General features: G+C 38.0%; 1 protein-coding gene across 2 annotated transcripts in view; it reads right to left on the minus strand.

The window, feature by feature from the left end:
* Positions 1 to 17,831, minus strand: part of srrd (SRR1 domain containing) — a 43,843-nt gene extending 26,012 nt beyond the window's left edge. The window contains exon 1 of one of the 2 annotated variants that reach the window (XM_028824728.2): positions 17,549 to 17,831. The gene's annotated coding sequence lies outside the window, so the exon portion shown is untranslated. The remainder of the gene's footprint in view (positions 1 to 17,548) is intronic. The other variant, XM_028824731.2, reaches the window with a different exon arrangement.
* Positions 17,832 to 17,863: the final 32 nt, after the last annotated feature.

Here is a 17,863-nt window from a genome sequence, read left to right on the forward strand (position 1 = left end):
AAGACAAGTAGTTCTCATCCATCCACTCCTTTAATTCACTAACACAACTAATTAAAAGACAACATTGGAGAAACTTCATTCAATCTAAAGAAAGGTATAACTGGGAGTCATCTGCATACAAGTGAAAATTAACATTAGGTTTCCTAATGATTGATCCCAGTGGAAGCATATAAATTGAGAATAGTAAAAGGTCCCAGTACTGAGCCCTGCGGGACACCATATCTCACTTCTGTGTATAATGATGGAGTACTGTCAGCACATTTCTCTACATATTAGAAATCGATTTGATAAAGAACTAAACCAAGCGAGCACAGTGCCTGTAAGCCCAACATCATTTTCTAGCCTGTGCAGTAAAATAGAATGGTTAATGGTGTCAAATGCTACATAAGTCTAACATAATTACAGTGGAGTTTCCTTCAACAGAGGATATCAGAGTGTCGTTTACAACCCGCGTTAGTGCCGTTTCTGTACTATGATCAGTGCGGAAACCAGACGAATTTCTCAAATACTGTACTATGCAAAAGTTTTAGGCAGGTGTGAAAAAAATGCTGTAAACAAAGAATGCTTTCAAAAATGGAAGTGTTAATCATTTATTTTCAATCAATCAACAAAATGCAGTGAATGAACAAAAGACAAATCTAAATCAAATCAATATTTGGTATGACCACCCTTTGCCTTCAAAACAGCATCAATTCTTCTAAGTACACTTGCGCACAGTTTTTGAAGGAACTCGGTTGGTAGGTTGTTCCAAACATCTTGGAGAACTAACCACAGATCTTCTGTGGATGTAGGCTTCCTCACACCCTTCTGTCTCTTCATGTAATCCCAGACACACTCTATGATGTTGAGATCAGGGCTATGTGGGGGCCATGCCATCACTTCCAGGACTTCTTGTTGTTCTTTACGCTGAAGATAGTTCTTAATGACTTTGGCTGTATGTTTGGGGTCATTGTCCTGCTGCAGAATAAATTTGGGGCCAATCATACGCCTCCCTTATGGTATTGCATGATGGATAAGTATCTGCCTGTATTTCTCAGCATTGAGAACACCATTAACCCTGGCCAAATCTCCAACTCCATTTGCAGAAATGCAGCCCCAAATGTTCAAGGAACCTCCACCATGCTTCACTGTTGCCTGCAGACACTCATTATTGTACCGCTCTCCAGCCCTTCGACGAGCAAACTGCCTTCTGCTACAGCCAAATATTTCAAATTTTGACTCATCAGTCCAGAGCACCTGCTGCCATTTTTCTGCACCCCAGTTCCTATGTTTCGTGCATACTTGAGTCGCTTGGCCTTATTTCCACATCGGAGGTATAGCTTTTTGGCTGCAACTCTTCCATGAAGACCACTTCTGGCCAGACTTCTCTGGACAGTAGATGGGTGTACCTGGGTCACACTAGTTTCTGCCAGTTCTGAGCTGATGGCACTGCTGGACATCTTCCGATTTCAAAGGCTAATAAGCTTGATGTATCTTTCATCTGCTGCACTAAGTTTCCTTGGCCAACCACTGCGTCTACGATCCTCAACATTGCCCGTTTCTTTGTGCTTCTTCAAAAGAGCTCTAACAGCACATCTTGAAACCCCAGTCTGCTTTGAAATCTTTGTCTGGGAGACCCCTTGCTAATGCAGTAGAACTACCTTGTGTCTTGTTGCTGTGCTCAATCTTGCCATGACATGAAACTGTCTTCCATTACCTCACCTTGGTAGCAGAGTTTGGCTGTTCCTCACCCAGTTTTAAGCCTCCTACACAGCCGTTTCTGTTTCAGTTAATGACTGTGTTTCAACCTACGTGTGACATTGATGATCATTAGCACCGGTTTGGTATAACTGGTTGATCATACACCGGACTATAATCCTACAAAATCCCTGACTTTGTGCAAGTGTACCTATAAGAATTGATGCTGGTTTGAAGGCAAAATGTAGTAACACCAAATATTGATTCGATTTAGATTTTTCTTTTGTTCACTCACTTTGCATTTTGCAAATTGATAAACAATAAACAATTATTATTTATATTTCTGAAAGCATTCTTTGTTTACAGCATTTTTTTCACACCTGCCTAAAACTTTTGCACAGTACTGTAAATTGTAATGTGTAAGGTTTGAATGAAGCTGATTGGCAACTACTTTTTCTAGTATTTTAGAGAGAAAGGGTAAATTTGAAATAGGCCTATAAATTATTTAGTATGTGTGGGTCTAGGTCTGTCTTTTTAAGTAATGGTTTAATGACTGACACATTTGTTTAACACACGTTTCATGACACTTATCAGTGTTGGGGTGCTACATTAACCTTTTGGGCACAACAGCTGCACAGCTCATAAACTGCGTTTTGAACAGGCGGACGGATCGCATATTTTGGATTATCAGACTGCTATTATGCCATTAAAGATTTCTACAATTGTTTTAGTGAGAACAATCGAGACTTTATGGATTTTATCAGCATTGACATTGTTCAGTTTCAAGAAACTGACTGCCAGCTCCTGCTGCATGGGTGATTCGTCTGACTGCAAGGTAACAGTTACAGAATAATGGCTTTTTCAAAAGAAAGGTTTGATATGCCATTTCTAATGAGTGTATTAGAATCCTCAATCACTAAACTGACTGTAGAATATTGTAGCATTAAGTCAAGCATCCTGTCCAGAATTAGGGCCCACCATGTCTCAAAAGAGGCTAGGAAAGGCACAGATTCCACACAACCATAAACTGGATAAGCATGTTAAAAATGATTGGAAAAATAAACTGAGGGATTAAAAGTGGTGCAACATAAGAAGTACACTCGGACCAACAGAAGACCTAAGTCAGAATGGCCAGAAATAACACATTGAGTACAGCTGAAACTTGTACTATGACCGTATTTATAAAGTGTCTCAAGGGTACGAAAACACAGTCCTGACTGGATCAAAAATTTAAGAGTGACGCAAAGTGGTTTCTACTCTTAGGAGTAAAAGCATTTTATCAATTCTTCCATTTTATTAAACTACTTGCAACTTCACCAGGATTTAGGGGAGCTTGAGAACTGTCAAAATTCATAAGTGGTTGCCAGAAGATTGTGATCAGGCAGAGATTGTCATGCACATCCCAGGAAAGGCTGAATGTTTTGGAAATACTGGACAACAATAAAAAGTCATAAAAAGGTACCAGTTTGACAGAAACTGAATAATATGCAACCAATACTGAATGTTATATGAACACTCCATCTATGCAGAGAAGCTATGTGCTGTCAGCCAAAATTAAAGTGTTGGTAACATTACACACACAACACAGCTTTGCAATAGCAATGATTTGGGTAAGTCACAACCAAGCATTTCTTGAATTTTGCACCGAATTTTGAATGCCCTTACAATGCATGATGTAATGTGCAGATTTATACATTGCCCTCTCACTCTACATGAGCTAATATATTACCCTGAAGATAGGCAGGGCTGGATGGGTGATTGACAGAGAAATTTCAGAGGTACACGGAGCTCTGCATTCTATGAAACCCTGGAATATTCATGTTGCATTTTACAAGCCTAAGAAGGTTCCAGGAGACAGGCAGAGACTCATAGATCATTGGCCAAATTGAGCCATGCAGAAGGAGAGGAACTCATGGAGAGAAACAAGATACGTGACTCTAGCAAATGATCAGGAACAGTGGAAAAGCTAACATGACTTCAGAAACGGCGCCTTAACACTAGAATCCCTAAAGCTTACGATTTCTTTTGCTGTCCCCGAGCTTCTTAACCTTTCCTGACATACGCCAAGAAGCTCATAATTCCTTATCACTGTGCTAATAGCATGCTTTTGTTTTGCAAATGTACAGATAAGCAGAATGCAGCCTCCTACACCTCCAGCCCCCCATTCAGTCAGATGAAGGCATGGCCCTGTTGCAATCCTCACAGCTGAAGTCTGTGTTGAAGTGTTTATCTGGCAATGCATTTGTAAGGAATTGAATAGGTAATGAAATACCATGATTTGAAATGCATAAATTTCATGCATGTTCTGTGTCTACAATGATCTGTAGAAATATAGAATGACAGAGGAAATGCAAGGCAAGAAATGCTGAACACACAGCTAAAATGGAAAAGGTTTTCATATGTTATAGTAAAAACGACATAATTTTGACGTGAAGTGTAGGATGTGTGAAGACTGAAGCCCAAATATCCAAGAAACACTTTCACAAAAGGTGTAACAAAACAATTATGCTTTTACTACAAAAAAAAAAAAAAAAAAAAAAAAAAAAAAATTGCTCATTTGACATGTTGCTGAAGTCCAACTATCAGTCGCTATAAAATAAAAGACATTTGCATACGTTTGTGCATTTCATTTTCAAACAGTTGTCACAGCAGTAATGCTACTCTGTCGTGGATCTGTGCAGAGGGCGCAGTGGATAAGCTACCACTTAGCAACCTTGAAGTAATAGGTTTGAATCAGGAATTTAGACTTTTGAGCAGTTATCATTATCATCATCATATAGCAAAAACATACATTTGATTTGAGTCTGTAACATTCTGTGTAAATTTATGGTACTTGTAAAAGTTAGAGCTGAAGGGATAAAAGTAGACAAACACAGGTCAATCATTTCTTCTTGGTGTCTTGTTGAGCAAAACAGACACTGCAGTGTCTATGGTTACTTTTCCTTGCACATGGACGTTCACATCAACATCCAAGAATAAAACTGAATTAAAAAAAAATTGTTCAAACGATATATTGTTGTGAATGTACGTGTATGAGGAAAAGTGACATCTTTTACAAGTACCATCAAATGTATGTTTTTGTTATATGATGATAATGATAATAGCAGCTCACTACTCAAAAGGCTAAATGCAGAGACAATGCGGGATTCAAACCTATTACCTCAAGATTGCTAAGCAGTAGCTTATCCACTGCGCTATCAGCGCAGATCTGTGATGGAGCAGCATTACCACTGTGACAACTGTTTGAAAATGAAACATGCAAACACACACGCATGCAAAAGTCTTTTACTTTGTACCGACTGATAGTTGGGCTTCAGCAACATTTTAACACTAGAATTACCTGAGCCTACGAAAAAACTCGTAAATCTGGCCCACCTTAAATCCCATTGCACCTCTCAGGCAGCATCTTTTGACCTGTAAATGTGCCGATAAAGACAAGCAGCCTACTATTCCATTCCACCCCCACCGCCACAGACCGTGCACAAAGTTCTCCCAGCTCATGCCTTCATTATCTGGGAGTAAAGTGCTGGAGGTTTACAGTGGAAATAATAGATCGTTATTTGGAACAAATGCATTTCATGTGTGTTCCGTTTCTACAATAATCTGTGTAAACACATTGTTAAAACAAACGTTTTTCATATTTTAGTAGTACAGTAAATGACAAAATGTTGGCATAAACTATATAAATGTGTGAAGCCTTAAGTCCAAAGATCAAATAAACACTTTCCCAAAAGTTTCAAGGACGATACAACAGATTCCGTGGCGTAGCGGTAAGATCTGGCGACTTGTAATCAAGAGTTCCCGGTTTGATCCCAACTGAATCCTATATTTTCTGTTTTCGGTAGTGAGCTGCTCTTATTGTTAATATTATACAGTACACACATACATTTGGATTGCGTCTGTAATAGACGGTGTACATTTATAGTACTTGTAAAAGTTACCATTTTTTTTCACTTTTATTCTCTCAGTCACGATCACAATACATACTACCGCCCTAGGGATACGACGCGGTTAGTTTATATTTGAAACTAGGAATAACTGTAGATGCGAGTGGTGTTTTGAGGCAATGGAACTAGACATTCTCTGATCTGGATGGATAAAAGCTGACACACAAACGCTGGTGAATCTACCTTCTTTGTATCTCACCGTCACTTGATTTTTTTTGTTTTTATTCAGTTTAATTGAGTGTTCCTGCTCACGCTGAATTAATATGCACCTTATGGTCTATGAAAAACAGAGACATAGGTACATATGATATTTGGAATTATTGATTTTATGACCTGTACATTACATTTCGGAAAACATTGTGGCACGGATGCAATATTATTCATATTCATTCGCATAACATCTTGCAGTTGTAATGAGCGATGCGTGCCCCCCCCCCCCCCCCAATCTGTGTGCATTGCAACAGGTATACATGTAAATGTAGAAAGGACGGTCCTTGCGTGTGTGTGAACTGTTAACATTTGAATATGATGATTGCATATAGCGCTGAACTGACCACTCTGTACTATTCTTTCCTCTGCATGTCCTGGAGTACAAAAGAAACGGCACCATATAGCAACGTGGAGATTGGCAAGATAGGGGGAGGAGGAAAAAAAAAAAAAACCTACACGGTCACTGATTACAACCGCAAGATGTTATGCGAAGGAATATGAATAATATTAATAAATGTTGCATCCGTGCCACAATGTTTTCCCCGAAATGTACTATACAGGTCATAAAATGAATAATTCCAATTATCAGATATACCTATGTCTCTGTTTTTCATAGACCATAAGGTGCATACTAATTCAGCGTGAGCAGGAACACTCAATAAAACTGAATTAAAAAAATCAAGTGACGGTGAGATACAATGAAGGTAGATTCACCAGTGTTTGTGTGTCAGCTTTTATCCATCCAGATCAGAGAATGTCCAGTTCCATTGCCTCAAAACACCACTCACATCTACAGTTATTCCCAGTTTCAAATAAAAACTAACACCATCAGATCCCTGGGGGGGAGGCAGTAGTATGCATCATTACCGTGACTGAGAGAATAAAATGAAAAGAAAAAAAAAAAAAAAAAAAAAAAAACACACGTAACTTTTGCAAGTACTATAAATGTACACCATCTGTTACAGACACAAGCCAGTTGTATGTATACACTGTATAATATTAACAATAAGAGCAGCTCACTACTGAAAACAGAAAATATAGGAGTCAGTCGGGATCGAACCGGGAATTACAAGTCACCAGATCTTACCGCTATGCCACGGAAGCTGTTGCATTGTCCTTGAACCTTTTCTGAAAGTGTTTATTTGATCTTTGGACTTCAGGCTTCACACATTATACAGTTTATGCCAACATTTTGTCATTTACTGTACTACTAAAATATGAAAAACGTTTATGTTTTAACAATGTGTTTACACAGATTATTGTAGAAACGAAACACACATGAAATGCATGTGTACCAAATAATGATCTATTATTTCCACTCTAAACCTCCAGCACTTCACTCCCAGATAATCAAGGCATGAGCTGGGAGAACTTTGTGCACGGTCCGAGGCGGTGGGGGGGGGGATGGAATAGCAGGCTGCTTACCTTTATCGGCACATTTACAGGACAAAAGACGCTGACGGAGAGTTGCGATAGGATTTAAGGTGGGCCGGATCTACGGGTTTTCGTGTAGGCTCTGGTAATTCTAGTGTTAAACAATTTATTGTTCTTCTGGTTATATTCTTGAAGAAAAGCATACTTGTTTTGTTACACCTTTTATGAAAATGTTTATTGGATATTTGGTCTTAAGACTTCTTGCCTCACATTTTCTCCGTCATTCTATATTTATAGATGAAGCAAAGCACCACAAACACAATTTTTAAGTTTGATGATTTGCTTCATCACATCAAACCATTCATCAATTATTAAAAACACACACACTGATACTGTAGAATCTGCAAAGTTGTTTGCTGTCACATGTTGATAGTAAACAGGGACTCTGTGTTGTCGTGTTCCAACTTGAACACACTGAACCCTCAGATTTTTTTTACTGGTACTGCAACTCACGCATGCATCACGTTAATTTCAGATGACATGCTCAGATGATGTGTGAAATCAATGCTGGAAACACACGGCAGCCAAGATGCATGCACCTACATGTTCCGAGTGTTAAGTATAAACCGACCATTAGGGGCAGGTGATAACTATGTTTTGGTGTTAAGTATAATGGTGGCAAACTATGGGGGCAGAAAAACAATTATTTCTGGTAAAGAATGAGAACATATTGGTGGTATGGATACATTTTAGAATAAAGGATTTGTGTTTTTGGAGTGAGATAATGATGAAAAATGTTCAAGTGCAAAAGAGATACTGATAAGAATTGTAATAAATGTATGATTGCCCAACAAAGGGCGCTTACTTCATTGAACTGAGACGGCTTTTGTGCATCTTTGCAATAAAGTCAATTTTGCATGCCCAACCCAGGACTCGGTGTGTATACTTTGAAGTTATAGCATATCTATTCTCTACAACAGAAGGGACAGAGAAAAAAGGAAGAAAAAAAAAAAAAAAAAAAAAACCACCACACAATACCACCCCTAGCACCAGCGCAGACTGTGTAGGACAATGACTGACTAAGCATTTTGTGGTGTTGCTTTTCACAGATGTAAAAATACTGCCCAATGTAATATTTGTGAGAACAAGGAGCAGCATAGAGGTGAAACAAGTAGTCTATTTAAACATTTATAAAACTGAACAACAGAAAGATGTGGATAACATCAAAATGATGCAAGTATGAAACACTGTGATTCAACAGCAAATAGTACCAGAGGGATGTTACAGGAGAGTTTTCAAAGAGGCAAAAGATGCTATCCAGGCAGTGCCAGTGCTAGGTTATTTTGCACCCTAGGCCAAGCTTAATAGTGTGGGAGTTTAAATAGGCTGGGGTTTACTCAAGACTTTTTAGTAGAGTTTAACATTTTGCTGTTTACCACTAATTAGTGCTTGTGAAAGAGAAAGCTTGTTGTTAGTAGTGCTGGGCGGTATGACCAAAATTCTAGATCACAGTTTTTTTAAAAATTATCCCGGTTTCACGGTATTCAACAGTATTTTTATCCCCATGCATGTGTGGATGTTAACCACATTTTCCACTGCAATTACTGCAGTAGACTGGCTAAAAATAACCTATTCCACTGTCATGAGAATTGTACAAAAACACATTTTAGTGTGCACACAAGTATTAGTACAGGTTTGCATGGCCATATAAAGTGACAGTTTTCAAGGGGGTGGCACTAATGAAGAGAAGGAATCACATTGCATGACAGTTGCAGTCAAAATATAGAACCGTTTTATTGAACAAATTTTGCAAACAACTTAAACTAAAATTTTGACAACATATTTTCAACAATCCAAAGAGGCATTTAGACTTAGTAAAATATCTAGAGGTGCTTGTCAAAAGTTGTATTGCAATGAACATGTCTTAGAAAAGGAATAATTAGTAAATATTTTTTGTAAACCAACTACACTTTGTTAATGTTAACAATCTCTGTCCACTGACACGTTAAAGTGACTTTTTAAACAACTTTACCATCATTAAACTGCATAATATTTAAACTAATAATAACAATACAATAAATAGTGCAACTTCCAGTAATAATAGTATTACTTCCAAGACTTCAAAGCCCAGGTGCATTGCACAGTATTCACCAAATTAAAATAAAATAAAACAAGTGCAACTTGGTGATGACATCTTTACCAACTAAACCATCATTTAGGCAAATTGCATTAATATGGACCTTACTTCAAGCTAAGCTATATACATAAATAATAAAACTGCAACTTGCATTTATAATGCTATTTGTGGTATAGTCCTACAGAATCATAAGGGCTACGGTGAAGGAAAAAAATATGGACACAGGGAAGAAAAAAAAACAAAAAAAACACTATGTCGAGAATAAAGTCGACATGTTGACTTTATTCTCGACATTTCCACCTTAATCTTGACGTTTATGTCGAGATTGAAGTTGACATTTCCACTTTATTCTCAATTTTATAAGTAGAATGTCGTGAACTAAACTTCATCCTAAAATCAATGTTTAATTTACTAGATTTTTTCAAACGCCGTCATAAGTTAACGTAGCACATTAAATGCTTTGTGTTGTGTTCCCTGACCCAGTCTGCGCGCTTCTTAAACTGACTTCCTCCGCACTTAGAGGAGGCACCAGCAGCGATCACCGCACAGAAGACATTCACTTCATGATATTCTTGCTCTCTGAAAATTTAGAATGCCAAGATATATACTTGATATCATTTTCAGGATGACATGCATTAAAGCAGGTATTGAACTTGCACGGTAGTGTTGCGGTAGTACTGCTCCCTTGATAAATGTCTTTGTGAAATTAAAACTAGTTATAAACTTAGATTTTTTTTTTTTTTTTTTTTAGTTCTGAACACTCTGTGGTCTAAGTTATACATGTTTAATTATGCCATCCATTCAGGGTTGCACCCATCCCAACAAGCATTGTGTGCGAGGCAGGAGCATATCCTGAACGCCAGCACATCGCAAGGTGAATACGATTAAAACATACACTAACAAGGTCAATATAGCATAACAAAACCCCACCTCCTACATGACTTTGAAAGGAAACTGAAGCACGCCGAGTAAACCCACCAGAAAAACATGCAAATTCAAGGCAGGGTACACCTGAGACCCCCTTGCTAAGAGGCAGCAGTGCAACCTCCACACCACCGTGCCCCCACATGATTAATACATGCTTTAATGCATTTCATCATGAAAATGATATCAAGTATTTATCTTAGCATTCTAAATGTTCAGGGAGCAGGAATATCATGAAGTGAATGCATTCTTTGCGGCGATCGCTGCCGGTGCCTCCTCAGTACAAGAAGAAGTCAGTTTAAGAAGCACGTACCGATTTAACATGGCTAGGGGAACACTTAACACAAAGCATTTAATGTGCTACATAACTTATGACGGGGTTTGAGAAAATCTAGAAAATTAAATATTCAATTTACGATGAAGTTTAGTTTACGATGTTCTACTTTAATGACAAATTACGAGAATAAAGTCAACATGTCGACTTTAATATTGACAAACGGCGAGAATCAAGTAGAAATGTCAAGAATAAAGTCAACATGTTGTCACTCTATTACACAGTACCCAGGTACATTAAACTGTATTGGAAAAAAAAATAAAACAAGTACAACTTGGCTTGCAGTATTATCCAGTAGTACAGAAACAGTATTCACAGATTTGAACATAATGGTCTACATTCGACCTTTTAAAACCAAAGTATCTCCAGGAAACAGACGTGACTCCTTTTTTTCGGCAAAAGTTCTTCTATGTCATCATGTCCAACTTTATCGTCTGCTACAGCTTCAGTTTCGGATGTTCTCTGTCCATTTTCACCTCGCAATACCTCCACTACTGCATGTACTCCGTTGCATGCCTATTTAGCAGTGTAGCAGTTAAAAAAGAGCCCCTGCACAACACTTCCACTAACGCATATACTCCATTGTATCCGTTTAGCGGTGTAGCAGTGAAAAAGGTCCCCCCTTAAACAGTTTCCTGCTGCGCCACGTTCTGAACGTTGTTTAGGCAATTTAAATTGGTGTTGCGGTATAAGAAAAATCCATATCATAACAAAAATAAAAAACGGTTTTCGGTATGAACCAGTATACCGCCCAGCACTAGTGGTTAGCATAATACAGGTGACAACAATGTAAAGCACGGATGTTGGACTCCAGGCCTGGAGGACCGCAGTGGCTGCAGGTTTTCATTCTAACCCTTTTCCTACTCAGTGATCAGTTTTCACTGCTAATTAAGTCCCTTTGAATCCTTAAAAATGGGGCTATTAAAATGAAGGCAGTCCTCTGAATTGATTTGTTTCCTTATTAAATGGCAGCCAAACAGAAATGAGACATGAAATGAGCTATCAGATAACCAGGTACACTGGGGCTTCAAACTCCAACCATTTTCATCCCAACCAATTTCTTAATGAGAAACCGACTCTTGCAGTTAACTAAGTCCGTTATTTAATTCCACAGCTTGTTGTTGCTCTCATTCTGCCACAGCAGACATTTCCAAAACTGCTGATTTTCTGCTTTTTCTAAGAACACTGTCAAAATGTTTTGGTGAGCTTATGGTCTCTGTAGGGTTGATCTATCGCCTTTCTTTTTTTTCAGGTGAGCTGGTCATGTGGCGGCTCGTTTTGTGTCTCATTATTGTTTGGCTGCTAATTAAAGGAAAAAGAAACAACTAAGGCAGTGGTTCTCAAAGTCGGTCCTGGGGGCCCACTGTCGCTTCAGATTTTTGCTTCAACCAGATTCATAATCAGTGCTAACACTGATCTCAATTAATTAGCAGTTTTTTTCTCTTCTCTTTTTATATTAAGAAAGCACAGAGGCATGAGTTTTACATTTATTATAAGACATTTATAAATATTTCCATTTTTGCTATAGATTTAAATGCTTAACTCACTTTGGTTGCTTTCTTTATATTTTGCCCTTTCTCTGTGCAGTTTTCCCCCTTTTGTTGTATCTTATTAAAGACAATTAAAAACTAGCAGAGCAGACACCCAGGAAAAGGACACTGAATCATGAAAGGCTGCAACTACTTTATCATTAGACCCACTAATTAGAAAACAATGGATTAAACAATTAGAACACCTGGAAAAATTGAGTGAACATCAAGATGAAGATGTTGTTCAAAAGAAAAAAAAATACATTATTTCCATGTAACTGCTTAGTACATTTTAATAGAACTTAGTTTTCTAAATTCCATATTGTTCCCAAAACAAAGAATCTGGGCAATAACAGCCCTGGATTCCAATTAAAAACAGAAGCGGGTTGAAACAAAAACTCGCAGCCACAGTGGGTTCCCAGGACCGACGATGAGAACCCCTGAACTAAGGGGTCTGAGTCACGTCAATTAAAACTAAGGCAAAACAAGTGAATCTGCAACAAAAACGGCTCACTAATTAAGAAGATGGTTAGAATGAGAACCTGCAGACACTGCGGCTAACCAGGATCACAGTTGGACACCCCAGGTAACGGGACATGGGGGTCCTTGGGTTACAACACAGTTCTATTCCTACAACAGTGATGTAACCCGAATTTTGGTTTAAGTCGAAACACACCCTAGCCTAAGTCACTTACCTATCCTAACATTTGCAAAATCATAATCTAGAACATAAAAACACAAGGCACAGAAAAGGGAAAATGACGTATACTGTACACTACACTGTAGTAACAGAAAAACTGACAAAAAATTAGTGTTTATATATATATATATATAAAAAAAAAAAAAAAAAAAAAAAACTCCTTACCTTTATTCCTTCTGATCTCTTTACAATGTCTAATTTCACTTTCATCGTGATGGCCTTCCTCTTCTTCAAAGCGCTACCATCTGAAGACTGACTTTCATTTAGGAGCCCTGATAAGGGCCAAAACATCGGCAAACAAAGCAACTCAAACAGAACACCGCATGCAACCAAACTAGTTCACCAACCCCCTCACTCATATGCCGCGTTACTGTGTATTCTTCCAATGCGTTCGCCCATGTAGTCTGTAAGTACGATGCTAACTGCGCAAGCCGAAACACTCATGTCACAATTTTTTTTTTTTTTTTTTTTTAAGTTTTTATGGGAGTGAGCGTTGTAAACTCGAAACGTTGTATGTCGAGATGTTGTAACCCGAGGACCACCTGTACTTGTAAAAATTAGCATTTTTTTCACTTTTATTCTCTCAGTCACGATCATGATACAACACCCACCCCCCGCCCCAGATCTGAAGTGGTTACTTTAAATCTGATACTGGGACTAACTGTAATTGTGTGTGGTGTTTTGAGACAATGGTACTGTAAATTCTCTGATCTGGATGGATAAAAGCTGACACACAAACGCTGGTTAATCTGGCTTCTTCCTATCTCACCGTCACTTGAATTTTTTTTTTTATCTATTTACTTATTTTTTTTTAAATCAGTTGTACCGTGTATTCCTGCTCACGCTGAATTAGTATGCACCTTATGGTCCATGATGTCAAAGCCGCACTGAGGAAAAAAAAGAGACACAGGTATATATGATATTTGGAATAACTCATTTTATGACCTGTATTGTACATTTCGGAAAACATTGTGGCACTGACGCAACATTATTCATATTCATTTGCATGCCTTCTTGCGCTTGTAATCAGTGACCGCATTGAGCAGATGAATGAAAATGGCAGCCAACTCTTTGCTCACCTTTAGCATTCAATGCCACTCTGAGCTGCCTATTGCTAATCATCAGCACTTGGAGGCTATTAATGGAACAAACTCTATAGAAAAATAATTCATTAAAAGGGAAATGGCAGACATTTCCAAACTATTCATTTTCTGCTTTTTCTAAGAATACCGTCAAAATGTTCTGGTGAGCCGAGAGATCAGCCTTGCCGAGACCATCACCTTTCTTTATTTTCACAAATTGTGTGAAGGGCACAGTTGAGCTGGTCATGTATCGGCTCGTTTTGTGTCTCATTATCATTTGGCTGCTAATTAAGGAAAAAAAAAAACTAAAGGCAAAAGAAGTAGATTAGCAGCCATAACTGGTCACTAATTAAGATGGTCAGAATGAAAACCTGCAGCCACTGTGGCCCCCCAGGACCAGAGTTCGACACCCCTGGTGTAAAGCATCACTGTCAGAACTTTTGTCACTGGTTCTGTCCAGATTTTTTTTTTCCTTCTGTTGTGAAGAATGGACATGCTGTAACTTCAATGTATACACTCACAGTTCTAGGATGGGCACAAAGAGCAGAGTTTATTGCAAAGATGCACAAAAGCATTCTCAGTTCAATGAATTGTGTACCCTTCATCTGGCAAATCTTACATTTATTACAATTCTTATCAATATCTCTTTTGCACTTGAACATGTTTTCATCACTATCTCACTCCAAAAACTAAATTCCTTCATTCCTAAAATTTATCCATACCATGCCCAGAGGGGGCTTGGCGGTCTCATGATCTGGAACCCATGCAGATTTTATTATTTCTCTCCAGCTGTCTGGAGTTTTTTTTTTTTTTTTTTTCTGTCCGCCCTGGCCATCGGACCTTACTCTTATTCTATGTTAATTAGTGTGGTTTTATTTTAATTCTTACTTTGTCTTTTTTTTCCCCTCTTTTCTTCATCATGTAAAGCACTTTGAGCTACATTATGTGCTATATAAATAAATGTTGTTGTACAATCAATATTTCTTCATGCTTTATCAGAAATAATTGCTTTTCTGCCCACTTTGCCACCAATATTCTTAAAACCAAAACATAGTTACCACCTGTCCCTAAGAGTGACTTTCCCTCTATGTCCACTAAATCACTTCTCATATTCCTGACCTAGGGCTGGAAGATAGTGGTAACTCTCCAAGTAAAAAACACAGGCATGAGCTTTTAATGGTTTAACTCTTTCATAACCTAAGACTAGCTAATACAATATTTTCCATTTTAATTTGAATGGGGATTACATTGATACAAATTTAAAACCTCTACACTTGTAATTAAAATGCAGTGGATAGTATAAACAATATCTGTAAAAATGAACATGAAAGAGTCTAACAGTAAGCAAACTACTTAATAGCTATACCTAATTTGAAGATGAAAACTTTTCACTGAAATTAGTTCTTTCCGAAAAATAAGTGCCTGAGTAAATGTAAACAAAAATTTATTATTTTGCAATTTTAGTGGTTTTTAAAAGTATTGCATTAGTAACAGCATCTAGTGTAATAAAAAAATTTTATACATAATTTTGTATTGTTAAAATTGTTTTGTCATCTGTTTAGTCCCTCAGTCCAAAGATACACAGCTTAGATGGATTGGCGACATTAAACTGGTCATAGTGTGTGTTTGGTGTGTGTGGGTGTGTATGTGTGTTTGCCCTGCAATGGACTGGCACACTGTCCAGAGTTTTTTCCTGCCTTGTGCCTTATGCTAGCCGGGATATTCTCCAGCCCCACCTGCGACCCTGGTCTGGATTAAGCCGGTTAGGAAATTATATGACATGTTCATTCTATCCATATTACTAACCGAGAATAGACTGGATATGGACGCAGGGACAGGGCGATGGGACCATGAGACGTACTGCGCAGGCGCGCGCGTCATAAACCGCAAGCGAAGTCGTATCCACCGCGAACGAAGGAGTCACGGCCCAAGAACGAAAGAGCTCAAGTAATGGGAATGAGAAATAAAGCAACAACGCACCCATAGCTAAAGACTAACGACACAAACACACAAAGAGTAATCTGCGCTGCATCCCGCAACAAGTCTTCAACTGCGACGAGACCGGATTGTTCTCCACCCAGTTCCGCCTCAACTCGACTCATGCAAGGTTAGTTTTCTTGGTTGTTTATGGTTAGTTTTTATATTACGAATTTTTCAAATGTTCATTTTTCGGTTCGTAGCGTGAATTGTTGCAATGTTTCTTTTCTTGGTGGTTTATTAAATTACAGGTTTTTGAAATGTTCCTTTTTTCCCCCCCTGTGCTTAAAACTCATTTAAGAAAGTGTTTACAGCAATCGGGTTGTAAGGCTATTAGCATGAACTCCTGCAATGTTACTTTCTTGGTTGCTTGTAGTTGGTTTTGAAATAAAGTTCGAATTTGTTCAAATGTTCCGTTTTTTTTTTTCCCCCTGTGCTTAAAACTCATTTAAAAAAAGTGTTTACATCGATCGGGTGGTAAGGCTATAGCGCAAACTCTTGCAATGTTAGTTTTCTCCATCGTTCAAGATTTTCTCAGTGTTATTCAATGTTTTTACATTTAGTTTACTATTATGATGTGCTTTCTATGGTTTAATTAACTATATTTTTGCTTAAAAACTTAAATATATATTTACATACAGTTCGTACGGTCTGGAACGGATTAATTGTATTTACATACAATCCTTGGGGGAAATTGCTTCGGTTCACGACCAAATCAGTTTACGACCAGAGTTTTGGAACGAATTATGGTCGTGAACCGAGGTTCCACTGTAATCTATATTTTTTAATGGTACTCAATACCAAATGAATACAGTTTGAGCATAGGATTGCCAGATTAGAAGAATTGAAATATGGGACACTCTTAAAATCTCTCTCTCTATATTACTATATTATATATAAATTTATACATGCCCCCTACACACTCAGACCAATATCTATATATTATATCTAAAGCAGAGACAGAAGTTAAAAACATAAAGCAAGGATTTTAATGGGTTATGAGGAAAACAAAAGTAAAATCATCTGAAAATTACAAGATAAAAAAAATCTGTAAAAGTGAAATCATTTGAAAATATGTATTTAATACAGACAACAGAGAAATGTTAGTATTATTTAATACAGGCAGTTAGAAAAAAAAAGTGGGCTGTGGCAAGTAGTAACAACACACTGCAATGCTGATACAGAACTGCACAGCAGCGCGACTTGAGAGCAAAACGGTAACTTTGTCGCGGTCCTCAGCCAACCATAGCAACTGAACAAGTTGCAAACATGCAGCCAACACTAGTTTCCTCGTTATATATGGGTTATTTTCATCAAGAGAATTTGAGAAAATAAAGTATAATTACTTATAAAGTTACAACTAATCACCGTAAGAAGGCAGTAAAAATATATTTTACTACGAAATTTGAAAAGGAACTAAATACGGAACATTTGGGTGTCCCTGGCCGGTCAGTACGGGACAAGGGACAAAATGATCAAATATGGGACATGTCCCGTATATAAGAGACATCAATTACTGTGGTATCAATCTGCCCATCCCTGCAACGCACGCATTATTAAATTTGGTGCTTTCTATCAAGGTGACGTTGTAAAGAATTTCTGATTAATAAACAGGTTTTCTTAGTCCAGTAAATGGGTTTTGACGGTTTTGCCTTACCTTAACAGATCAGTGCCTATAGTTACTGCCAGCGTCAACCTCGTCCGCGATGTTGCTGAGCGACCTCCCGATAACCAGCCGTAATCTCAAGACTATAGTGACCGTCGTCCATCCATTTCTTAAATCTGACGCAATGTTGCGGCGACACCGGCTCACGTTCTTAGAATCCTGCTGTGCGCTACAAGCCATGAACACCCCCGACGTTTTGGTGACAATACCTAGTTTCTCCAACTCATGACATGGTCTCTTTCAGTCCATATACAAACCACGTGAATTCTTCTCTACTTTCTGTTTACCATGTGAAACGCGTTTACC

Source organism: Erpetoichthys calabaricus, chromosome 18, assembly GCF_900747795.2.
Source record: "Erpetoichthys calabaricus chromosome 18, fErpCal1.3, whole genome shotgun sequence".
Lineage (NCBI taxonomy): Eukaryota > Metazoa > Chordata > Cladistia > Polypteriformes > Polypteridae > Erpetoichthys > Erpetoichthys calabaricus.